Below are 13,328 nucleotides of genomic sequence, written 5' to 3'. Positions count from 1 at the left end.
AAGCAACAGAGCCTAGGGCACTTCCACTTATGGTCCTATAGCTTAGGGAAATTAAAATCAGAAAGACACAGCCACCCCAAAGTTTGGGCCGACTCTGTTTACAAGAACCTCGTTTACGGTACAAGTTCAATATCACAGAAAGCAAAAAATGGATAAAGAAGTTGTGGTACTTACGTACAATGCAATATCACTCAGCAATGAAATCTATGTCATCAGGCCCGTCGCAGCATAATGAGTGGATTTAGGTACGATGATTCTAAGTGAAATAAGTCACACAGAAAAAGAAAGATCATAAGATATCACTACTACACGGAATGTAAACTTGGCTACACAGGAACTGAATTACAAAACAGAACAGGGTCTCAAATGTAGAAAACCAACTTATGCTTGCTTAAGGGGAAAGGTGAGTTGGGGTGCTGCATGAAACCAGAGATTGAAATTAGCACAGATACCGTGCCATAAGCCAAATATGTAATAGACAAGAGCTACTCCTTGCTAAACGAAGTGTACTGAACACCCCATATTAAACGCCTAAGAATACACCTGACTAGTAAGAATCTTAAAACCTGTGGATTTATATGTCTCCGAAAGAGAATCAAACGTGTGTACGGCGGCATAAACGCAGCAGTGATAGGATTGGTGAGGTTCGGTGAGCAAATGCAGACCCTTTGAAGTCATATTGCATGGTACCCATTCCATGGGTCTCAACTCTCCAGGTTTAAGGGATTCTTCCTTCAGCTAAAACACGCATGTGGAACCCAGAGTATGATCCACCGTGTGATCGGGAAACGTGTTCAAATGTGTCTCAGTTTTCGTCCCCTGGTACTCGGGTGCAACATTCAAGACGCTTTACTAACACTCTCCCCACTTGGAGAGTCAGTGCCTTTAAACTCCTGTTTGGCCCAGTTTGCAATTTCTGCGGAAAATGTACAGGAATAGGGAGAACCAATGAGAGACTAGCTGGAGGTGTCTGGACGGGCAAATTTAACTCTCATTTCCCACCAGGAAGAGGAATTAACCAAAGGTTCAGCGTGCCGTGCCGGAACCACACTAGGGCCTGAAGCAATCCTGCGGTGTTGCGGACAGCTCACAAGAAAGCGAGTTGAAGAAAGGAGCTCAGGGGCACTGTAATTCACAAACCTGCAGAGTTATAAATGACAGCTATCGTCCAAAAATATATTGAAGTAAGGCTGCCAAGAGAACTTGAAAGCGGGGCAGAATTGCAGGAAACCGATTTCAGGAGGTAGACGGGAATTGCATGTAAAGCATAGGAAAAGAGGCAGAACGTCCACAATGATGCACTTGGCCAAAAAGGGCGTATGCGTTTTTTCCTGAATATATTCAGGAAAAAACGCATACGCCCTTTTTGGCCAACCAAGCAAGCTTGCAAAGGAAATCTGCACTACAATGAAGTCTCACTGCCCCCCGGTCAAAAGGGCCATCTGAAAAAAGTGTAAAATCCAGAAAGGCAGGACAGGCCATGGAGAACTGGGAGTCTTGTTATGCTGGTGGGCGGGATGTAAATTGCCAACAGCCACTCTGGAGAAGTGTATGGTGTTTCCTGAAACATCTAAAAAACTAAGCAACAGAGCCTAGGGCACTTCCACTTATGGTCCTATAGATTAGGGAAATTAAAATCAAAAACACAAAGCCACCCCAAAGTTTGGGACGGCTCTGTTTACAAGAACCTCGTTTACGGTACAAGTTCAATATCACAGAAAGCAAAAAATGGATAAAGAAGTTGTGGTACTTACGTACAATGCAATATCACTCAGCAATGAAATCTATGTCATCAGGCCCGTAGCAGATAATGAGTGGATTCAGGTATGATGATTCTAAGTGAAATAAGTCACACAGAAAAAGAAACACCAGAAGATATCACTACTACACGGAAGGTAAACTTGGCTACACAAGAACTGAATTACAAAACAGAACAGGGTCTCAAATGTAGAAAACCAACTTATGCTTGATTGAGGGGAAAGGTGAGTTGGGGTGCTGCATGAAACCAGAGATTGAAATTAGCACAGATACCGTTCCATAAGCCAAATATGTAATAGACAAGAGCTACTCCTTGCTCAACGCAGTGGACTCAACACCCCATATTAAACGCCTAAGAATATACCTGACTAGAAATAATCTTAAAACCTACGGATTTATGTCTCCAAAAGAGAATCAAGCCTGTGTACGGCTGCTTAAACGCAGCAGTGATAGGATTGGTGAGGTTCGGTGAGCAAATGCAGACCCTTTGAAGTCATACTGCATGGTACCCATTCCATGGGTCGCAACTCTCCAGGTTTAAGGGATTCTTTCTTCAGCTGAAACATGCATGTGGAACACAGTGTATGATCCACCGTGTGATCAGTAAACGTGTTCAAATGTGTCTCAGTTTTCGTCCCCTGGTACTCGGGTGCAACATTCAAGACGCTTTACTAACACTCTCCCCACTTGGAGAGTCAGTGCCTTTAAACTCCTGTTTGGCCCAGTTTGCAATTTCTGCGGAAAATGTACAGGAATAGGGAGAACCAATGAGAGACTAGCTGGAGGTGTGTGGACGGGCAAATTTAACTCTCATTTCCCACCAGGAAGAGGAATTAACCAAAGGCTCAGCGTGCCGTGCCAGAACCACACTAGGGCCTGAAGCAATCCTGCGGTGTTGCGGCCAGCTCACAAGAAAGCGAGTTGAAGAAAGGAGCTCAGGGGCACTGTAATTCACAAACCTGCAGAGTTATAAATGACAGCTATCGTCCAAAAATATATTGAAGTAAGGCTGCCAAGAGGACTTGAAAGCGGGGCAGAATTGCAGGAAACCGATTTCAGGAGGTAGACAGGAATTGCATGTAAAGCATAGGAAAAGAGGCAGAACGTCCACAATGATGCACTTGGCCAAAAAGGGCGTATGCGTTTTTTCCTGAATATATTCAGGAAAAAACGCATACGCCCTTTTTGGCCAACCAAGCAAGCTTGCAAAGGAAATCTGCACTACAATGAAGTCTCACTGCCCCCCGGTCAAAAGGGCCATCTGAAAAAAGTGTAAAATCCAGAAAGGCAGGACAGGCCATGGAGAACTGGGAGCCTTGTTATGCTGATGGGCGGGATGTAAATTGCCAACAGCCACTCTGGAGAAGTGTATGGTGTTTCCTGAAACATCTAAAAAACAAGCAACAGAGCCTAGGGCACATCCACTTATGGTCCTATAGCTTAGGGAAATTAAAATCAAAAAGACACAGCCACCCCAAAGTTTGGGACGGCTGTGTTTACAAGAATCTTGTTTACGGTACAAGTTCAATATCACAAAACCGAAAAATGGATAAAGAAGTTGTGGTACTTACGTACAATGCAATATCACTCAGCAATGAAATCTTGTCATCAGGCCCGTCGCAGCATAATGAGTGGATTCAGGTACGATGATTCTAAGTGAAATAAGTCACACAGAAAAAGAAACATCATAAGATTTCACTACTACACGGAATATAAACTTGGCTACACAGGAACTGAATTACAAAAGAGAACAGGTTCTCAAATGTAGAACACCAACTTATGCTTGCTTAAGGGGAAAGGTGAGTTGGGGTGCTGCATGAAACCAGAGATTGAAAATAGCACAGATACCGTTCCATAAGCCAAATATGCAATAGACAAGAGCTACTCCTTGCTGAACGAAGTGGACTCAACACCCCATATTAAACGCCTAAGAATATACCTGACTAGAAATAATCTTAAAACCTACGGATTTATATGTCTCCGAAAGAGAATCAAGCGTGTGTACGGTGGCATAAACGCAGCAGTGATAGGATTGGTGAGGTTCGGTGAGCAAATGCAGACCCTTTGAAGTCATATTGCATGGTACCCTTTCCATGGGTCTCAACTCTCCAGGTTTAAGGGATTCTTCCTTCAGCTGAAACATGCATGTGGAACACAGAGTATGATCCACCGTGTGATCAGGAAACGTGTTCAAATGTGTCTCAGTTTTCGTCCCCTGGTACTCGGGTGCAACATTCAAGACGCTTTACTAACACTCTCCCCACTTGGAGAGTCAGTGCCTTTAAACTCCTGTTTGGCCCAGTTTGCAATTTCTGCGGAAAATGTACAGGAATAGGGAGAACCAATGAGAGACTAGCTGGAGGTGTGTGGACGGGCAAATTTAACTCTCATTTCCCACCAGGAAGAGGAATTAACCAAAGGCTCAGCGTGCCGTGCCGGAACCACACTAGGGCCTGAAGCAATCCTGCGGTGTTGCGGCCAGCTCACAAGAAAGCGAGTTGAAGAAAGGAGCTCAGGGGCACTGTAATTCACAAACCTGCAGAGTTATAAATGACAGCTATCGTCCAAAAATATATTGAAGTAAGGCTGCCAAGAGGACTTGAAAGCGGGGCAGAATTGCAGGAAACCGATTTCAGGAGGTAGACGGGAATTGCATGTAAAGCATAGGAAAAGAGGCAGAACGTCCACAATGATGCACTTGGCCAAAAAGGGCGTATGCGTTTTTCCCTGAATATATTCAGGAAAAAACGCATACGCCCTTTTTGGCCAACCAAGAAAGCTTGCAAAGGAAATCTGCACTACAATGAAGTCTCACTGCCCCCGGTCAAAAGGGCCATCTGAAAAAGTGTAAAATCCAGAAAGGCAGGACAGGCCATGGAGAACTGGGAGCTTTGTTATGCTGATGGGCGGGATGTAAATTGCCAACAGCCACTCTGGAGAAGTGTATGGTGTTTCCTGAAACATCTAAAAAACAAAGCAACAGAGCCTAGGGCACTTCCACTTATGGTCCTATAGCTTAGGGAAATTAAAATCAAAAAGACACAGCCACCCCAAAGTTTGGGACGGCTCTGTTTACAAGAACCTCGTTTACGGTACAAGTTCAATATCACAGAAAGCGAAAAATGGATAAAGAAGTTTTGGTACTTACGTACAATGCAATATCACTCAGCAATGAAATCTATGTCATCAGGCCCGTAGCAGCATAATGAGTGGATTCAGGTACGATGATTCTAAGTGAAATAAGTCACACAGAAAAAGAAACATCATAAGATATCACTACTACACGGAATGTAAACTTGTCTACACAGGAACTGAATTACAAAACAGAACAGGGTCTCAAATGTAGAAAACCAACTTATGCTTGTTTAAGGGGAAAGGTGAGTTGGGGTGCTGCATGAAACCAGAGATTGAAATTAGCACAGATACCGTGCCATAAGCCAAATATGTAATAGACAAGAGCTACTCCTTGCTGAACGAAGTGTACTCAACACCCCATATTAAACGCCTAAGAATACACCTGACTAGTAAGAATCTTAAAACCTGTGGATTTATATGTCTCCGAAAGAGAATCAAGCGTGTGTACAGCGGCATAAACGCAGCAGTGATAGGATTTGTGAGGTTCGGTGAGCAAATGCAGACCCTTTGAAGTCATACTGCATGGTACCCATTCCATGGGTCTCAACTCTCCAGGTTTAAGGGATAATTCCTTCAGCTGAAACATGCATGTGGAACACAGAGTATGATCCACCGTGTGATCAGGAAACGTGTTCAAATGTGTCTCAGTTTTCATCCCCTGGTACTCGGGTGCAACATTCAAGACGCTTTACTAACTCTCTCCCCACTTGGAGAGTCAGTGTCTTTAAACTCCTGTTTGGCCCAGTTTGCAATTTCTGCGGAAAATGTACAGGAATAGGGAGAACCAATGAGAAACTAGCTGGAGGTGTCTGGACGGGCAAATTTAACTCTCATTTCCCACCAGAAAGAGGAATTAACCAAAGGCTCAGCATGCCGTGCCGGAACCACACTAGGGCCTGAAGCAATCCTGCGGTGTTGCGGCCAGCTCACAAGAAAGCGAGTTGAAGAAAGGAGCTCAGGGGCACTGTAATTCACAAACCTGCAGAGTTATAAATGACAGCTATCGTCCAAAAATATATTGAAGTAAGGCTGCCAAGAGGACATGAAAGCTGGGCAGGATTGCAGGAAACCGATTTCAGGAGGTAGACAGGAATTGCATGTAAAGCATAGGAAAAGAGGCAGAACGTCCACAATGATGCACTTGGCCAAAAAGGGCGTATGCGTTTTTTCCTGAATATATTCAGGAAAAAACGCATACGCCCTTTTTGGCCAACCAAGCAAGCTTGCAAAGGATATCTGCACTACAATGAAGTCTCACTGCCCCCCGGTCAAAAGGGCCATCTGAAAAAAGTGTAAAATCCAGAAAGGCAGGACAGGCCATGCAGAACTGGGAACCTTGATATGCTGATGGGCGGGATGTAAATTGCCAACAGCCACTCTGGGGAAGTGTATGGTGTTTCCTGAAACATCTAAAAAACTAAGCAACAGAGCCTAGGGCACTTCCAATTATGGTCCTATAGCTTAGGGAAATTAAAATCAAAAAGACACAGCCACCCCAAAGTTTGGGACGGCTCTGTTTACAAGAACCTCGTTTACGGTACAAGTTCAATATCACAGAAAGCGAAAAATGGATAAAGAAGTTGTGGTACTTACGTACAATGCAATACCACTCAGCAATGAAATCTATGTCATCAGGCCCGTAGCAGCATAATGAGTGGATTCAGGTATGATGATTCTAAGTGAAATAAGTCACACAGAAAAAGAAACACCATAAGATATCACTACTACAAGGAAGGTAAACTTGGCTACACAAGAACTGAATTACAAAACAGAACAGGGTCTCAAATGTAGAAAACCAACTTATGCTTGCTTGAGGGGAAAGGTGAGTTGGGGTGCTGCATGAAACCAGAGATTGAAATTAGCACAGATACCGTTCCATAAGCCAAATATGTAATAGACAAGAGCTACTCCTTGCTCAACGAAGTGGACTCAACACCCCATATTAAATGCCTAAGAATATACCTGACTAGTAAGAATATTAAAACCTACCGATTTATATGTCTCCGAAAGAGAATCTAACGTGTGTACAGTGGCATAAACGCAGCAGTGATAGGATTGGTGAGGTTCGGTGAGCAAATGCAGACTCTTTGAAGTCATATTGCATGGTACCCATTCCATGGGTCTCAACTCTCCAGGTTTAAGGGATTCTTCCTTCAGCTAAAACATGCATGTGGAACCCAGAGTATGATCCACCGTGTGATCGGGAAACGTTTTCAAATGTGTCTCAGTTTTCGTTCCCTGGTACTCGGGTGCAACATTCTAGACGCTTTACTAACACTCTCCCCACTTGGAGAGTCAGTGCCTTTAACCTCCTGTTTGGCCCAGTTTGCAATTTCTGCGTAAGATGAACAGGAATAGGGAGAACCAATGAGAGACTAGCTGGAGCTGTGAGGACGGGCAAATTTAACTCTCATTTCCCACCAGGAAGAGGAATTAACGAAAGGCTCAGCATGCGATGCCGGAACCAAACTAGGGCCTGAAGCAATCCTGCGGTGTTGCGGCCAGCTCACAAGAAAGCGAGTTGAAGAAAGGAGCTCAGGGGCACTGTAATTCACAAAACTGCAGAGTTATAAATGACAGCTATCGTCCAAAAATATATTGAAGGAAGGCTGCCAAGAGGAGTTGAAAGCGGGGCAGAATTGCAGAAAACCGATTTCAGGAGGTAGACTGGAATTGCATGTAAAGCATAGGAAAAGAGGCAGAACGTCCAGAATGATGCACTTGGCCAAAAAGGGCGTATGCGTTTTTCCCTGAATATATTCAGGAAAAAACGCATACGCCCTTTTTGGCCAACCAAGCAAGCTTGCAAAGGAAATCTGCACTACAGTGAAGTCTCACTGCCCCCGGTCAAAAGGGCTATCTGAAAAAAGTGTAAAATCCAGAAAGGCAGGACAGACCATAGAGAACTGGGAGCCTTGTTAAGCTGATGGGCGGGATGTAAATTGCCAACAGCCACTCTGAAGAAGTGTATGGTGTTTCCTGAAACATCAAAAAAACAAAGCAACAGAGCCTAGGGCACTTCCACTTATGGTCCTATAGCTTAGGGAAATTAAAATCAAAAAGACTCAGCCACCCCAAAGTTTCGGCCGGCTCTGTTTACAAGAACCTTCGTTTACGGTACAAGTTCAATATCACAGAAAGCGAAAAATGGATAAAGAAGTTGTGGTACTTACGTACAATGCAATATCACTCAGCAATGAAATCTATGTCATCAGGCCCGTAGCAGCATAATGAGTGGATTCAGGTACGATGATTCTAAGTGAAATCAGTCACACAGAAAAAGAAACATCATAAGGTATCACTACTACACGGAATGTAAACTTGGCTACACAGGAACTGAATTACAAAACAGAACAGGGTCTCAAATGTAGAAAACCAACTTATGCTTGCTTAAGGGGAAAGGTGAGTTGGGGTGCTGCATAAAACCAGAGATTGAAATTAGCACAGATACCGTTCCATAAGCCAAATATGTAATAGACAAGAGCTACTCCTTGCTCAACGAAGTGGACTCAACACCCCACATTAAACGCCTAAGAATATACCTGACTAGTAATAATCTTAATACCTAAGGATTTATATGTCTCCGAAAGAGAATCAAGCGTGTGTACAGCGGCATAAACGCAGCAGTGATAGGATTGGTGAAGTTTGGTGAGCAAATGCAGACCCTTTGAAGTCATATTGCATGGTACCCATTCCATGGGTCTCAACTCTCCAGGTTTAAGGGATTCTTCCTTCAGCTAAAACATGCATGTGGAACCCAGAGTATGATCCACCATGTGATCGGGAAACGTGTTCAAATGTGTCTCAGTTTTCGTCCCCTGGTACTCGGGTGCAACATTCCAGACGCTTTACTAACACTCTGCCCACTTGGAGAGTCAGTGCCTTTAACCTCCTGTTTGGCCGAGTTTGCAATCTCTGTGGAAAATGAACAGGAATAGGGAGAACCAATGAGAGACTAGGTGGAGGTGTCTGGACGGGCAAATTTAACTCTCATTTCCCACCAGGAAGAGGAATTAACCAAAGGATCAGCATGCCATGCCGGAACCAAACTAGGGCCCGAAGCAATCCTGCGGTGTTGCGGCCAGCTCACAAAAAAGCGAGTTGAAGAAAGGAGCTCAGGGGCACTGTAATTCACAAACCTGCAGAGTTATAAATGACAGCTATCGTCCAAAAATATATTGAAGGAAGGCTGACAAGAGGACTTGAAAGCGGGGCAGAATTGCAGGAAACCGATTTCAGGACGTAGACTGGAATTGCATGTAAAGCATAGGAAAAGAGGCAGAACGTCCACAATGATGCACTTGGCCAAAAAGGGCGTATGCGTTTTTTCCTGAATATATTCAGGAAAAAACGCATACGCACTTTTTGGCCAACCAAGCAAGTTTGCAAAGGAAATCTGCACTACAATGAAGTCTCACTGCCCCCCAGTCAAAAGGGCCATCTGAAAAAAGTGTAAAATCCAGAAAGGCAGGATAGGTCATGGAGAACTGGGAGCCTTGTTATGCTGATGGGCGGGATGTAAATTGCCAGCAGCCACTCTGGAGAAGTGTATGGTGTTTCCTGAAACATCTAAAAAACAAAGCAACAGAGCCTAGGGCACTTCCACTTATGGTCCTATAGCTTAGGGAAATTAAAATCAAAAAGACACAGCCACCCCAAAGTTTGGGCCGGCTCTGTTTACAAGAACCTCGTTTACGGTACAAGTTCAATATCACAGAAAGCGAAAAATGGATAAAGAAGTTGTGGTAATTACGTACAATGCAATATCACTCAGCAATGAAATCTATGTCATCAGGCCCGTAGCAGCATAATGAGTGGATTCAGGTACGATGATTATAAGTGAAATAAGTCACACAGAAAAAGAAACATCATAAGATATCACTACTACATGGAATGTAAACTTGGCTACACAGGAACTGAATTACAAAACAGAACAGGGTGTCAAATGTAGAAAACCAACTTATACTTGCTTAAGGGGAAAGGTGAGTTGGGGTGCTGCATAAAACCAGAGATTGAAATTAGCACAGATACCGTTCCATAAGCCAAATATGTAATAGACAAGAGCTACTCCTTGCTCAACGAAGTGGACTCAACACCCCATATTAAACGCCTAACAATATACCTGACTAGTAAGAATCTTAAAACCTATGGATTTATATGTCTCCGGAAGAGAATGAAGCGTGTGTACAGTGGCATAAACGCAGCAGTGATAGGATTGGTGAGGTTTGGTGAGCAAATGCAGACCCTTTGAAGTCATATTGCATGGTACCCATTCCATGGGTCTCAACTCTCCATGTTTAAGGGATTCTTCCTTCAGCTAAAACATGCATGTGGAACCAAGAGTATGATCCACCGTGTGATCGGGAAACGTGTTCAAATGTGTCTCAGTTTTCGTCCCCTGGTACTCGGGTGCAACATTCCAGACGCTTTACTAACACTCTCCCCACTTGGAGAGTCAGTGCCTTTAACCTCCTGTTTGGCCCTGTTTGCAATTTCTTCGGAAGATGAACAGGAATAAGGAGAAGCAATGGGAGACTATCTGTAGGTGTCTGGACGGGCAAATTTAAGTCTCATTTCCCACCAGGAAGATAAATGAACCAAAGGCTCTGCGTGCCATGCTGGAACTAGATTAGGGCCTGAGGAGATCCTGCGGTGTTGCGGCCAGCTCACAAGAAAGCGAGTTGAAGAAAGGAGCTCAGGGGCACTGTAATTCAGAAACCTGCGGAGTTATAAATGACAGCTATCATCCAAAATTATACTGAAGTAAGGCTGCGATGAGGACTTGAATGCCGGGCAGAATTGCTGGAAACTGATTTCAGAACGTACACGGGAGTAGTTCTTAAAGCATAGGAAAAGAGACAGAACTTGGAAAATAATGCACTTGGCAAAAAAGGGCATATGTGTTTTATCCAGAGCTCTCATAACTGAGGGGAGGAGATTCCCAGCAGGCTCCAACTGCCACCTGAGGGCTCACATTGCCAAGGCAACGTGAGCATGCCAGGCAGGAGTTACCTCACAGCAGAGGTCCCACCTCACAGAAGGGTGAGAAACCCAGCCAACATCAGACTCTCACCAGAGGGCCCACATCACCAAGGGGATGGGAACCAGGCAGGAGTGTCTTCACATCAGTGGGGCCACATCATCGAAAGCTGAGGTACTCAGCACATGTGTCCTCAAACCAGAGGACCCACATCACCAAGGACCTCGGAGTGAGGCAGGCAGGAGTAACCTCACAACACTGGGCACATAGAATAAAAAAGTGAGGAATCCAGCAGTTGGAACCTCCCAGCAGGCGGCCCAGAGCACCGAGGCTATGGGATCCAGGCCACAGTGAACTCACAGAAGAGGGCCCATGTCATGAAACTGAGCAAACCAGCCATTGGGACCTCAGAGCAGGAGGCCCACATCCCCATGGGGATGGAATTCTGGTAGGAGTGTCCTCGCACCACTGAGAACGTATCAGAAAATTTTGGGCGACCAGCAGTTAGGGCCTGACGCCAGAGGACCCTCATCACCAAGGGAAGGAGGCTCCCAGCAGGCTCCAACTGCCACCAGAGGGCTGACGTCGCCAAGGCGATGTGTGCCAACCAGGCACGAATGACCTCACAGCAGAGGGCCCACCTCAGAGAAGTGTGACGAACCCAGTCAGGATCAGACTCGCACCAGAGGGCCCACATCACCAAATGGATTGGAACCAGGCAGGAGTGTCCTCACATGAGTAGGGCCACATCATCTAAAGGTGAGGAACCCAGAACATGTGGCTTCAAACCATAGGACACCCATCACCAAGGGGCTGGGAGTGAGGCAGGCAGGAGGAGCCTCATAACAGAGGGCCCAAAAATAAGAAAGGTGAGGAATCCAGCAGTTGGAACCTCCCAGCAGGCGGCCCAGAGCACAGAGGCTAGAGGAACCAGGCCAGAGTGAACTAACACCAGACAGCCCACATCATGAAACTGTGAGCAACCCAGACATTGGGACCTCAGAGCAGAAGGCCCACATCCCCATGGTGATGGGAACATGACAGGAGTGTCCTGGCATCACTGGGCTCACATCAGAAAACGTGGGGTGCTCAGAAGTTAGGGCCTGACGCTAGAGGGCACTCATCACCGAGAGGAGGAGGCTCCCAGCAGGCTCCAGCTGCCACCAGAGGGCCAATGTCGCCAAGGCGATGTGTGCCAGTCTGGCAGGAGTGACCTCACAGCAGAGGGCCCACCTCACAGAAGGGTGAGGAACACAGCCAGGATCAGACTCTCACCAGAGGGCCCACATCACCAAGGGGATGGGAACCAGGCAGGAGTGTCCCCACACCAGTGGGACAACATCATCGAAAGGTGAGGATCCCAGCACATGTGTCCTCAAACCAGAGGAACCACATCACCAAGGGGTTCGGAATGAGGCTGGCAGGACTGGCCTCACAACACAGGGTCCATAGAATATAAAAGTTGAGGAATCCAGCAGTTGGAACCTCCCAGCAAGTGGCCCAGAGCACCGAGGCTATGGGATCCAGGCCGCAGTGAACTCACAGCAGAGGGCCCACATCATGAACCTGTGAGCAGCCCAGCTGTTGGGACCTCAGAACAGAAGGCCCACATCCCCATTGGGATGGGAACCTGGCAGGAGTGGCTTTGCACCACTTAGCACATATCAGAAAAAGTTAGGAGCCCAGCAGTTAGGGCCTGACGCCAGGGGGCCCTCATAACTGAGGTGAGGAGACTCCCAGCAGGTTCCAACTGCCAACAGAGGGCCCACATCTACAAGGTGGCATGCGCCAGCCAGGCAGTAGTGACCTCACAGCAGAGGGCCTATCTCACAGAAGGGTGAGGAACCGAGGCAGGATGAGACTCTCACCAGAGGGCCCACAACACCAAGGGGATGGGAACCAGTCAGGACTGTCCTCCCACCAGTGGGGCCACATCATCGAAAGGTGAGGAACCCAGCACATGTGGCCTCATATCAGAGGACATACATCACAAAGGGGATGGGAGTGAGGCAGGTAGGAGTAGCCTAAAAACAGAGGGCCCAAAGAATAAAAAAAGTGAGGAATCCAGCATTTGGAACCTCCCAGCAGGCGGCCGAGAGCACAGAAGCTATGGGATGCAGGCAGGAGTTAACTAACACCAGAGAGCCCACATCATGAAACTGTGAGCAACCCAGGCATTGGGACCTCAGAGCAGAAAGCCCACATCCCCATGGGGATGGGAACCTGACAGGAGTGTCCTGGCATCACTGGGCTCACATCAGAAAACGTGGGGAGCCCAGCAGTTAGAGCCTGATGCTAGAGGGCCATCATCACCGAGGGCAGGAGGCTCCCAGCAGGTTCCATGTGCCAACAGAGGGCCCACGTCGCCAAGGTGATGTGTGCAAGTCAGGCAGGATTGACCTCACAGCAGAGGGCCTACCTCACAGAAGAGTGAGGAACCCAGCCAGGATAAGAC

Source organism: Leucopleurus acutus (genome assembly GCF_964270905.1).
Source record: "Leucopleurus acutus genome assembly, chromosome: 1".
In the NCBI taxonomy this organism is placed as follows: Eukaryota; Metazoa; Chordata; class Mammalia; order Artiodactyla; family Delphinidae; genus Leucopleurus; species Leucopleurus acutus.
Note: the sequence above shows the minus strand (reverse complement) of the source record.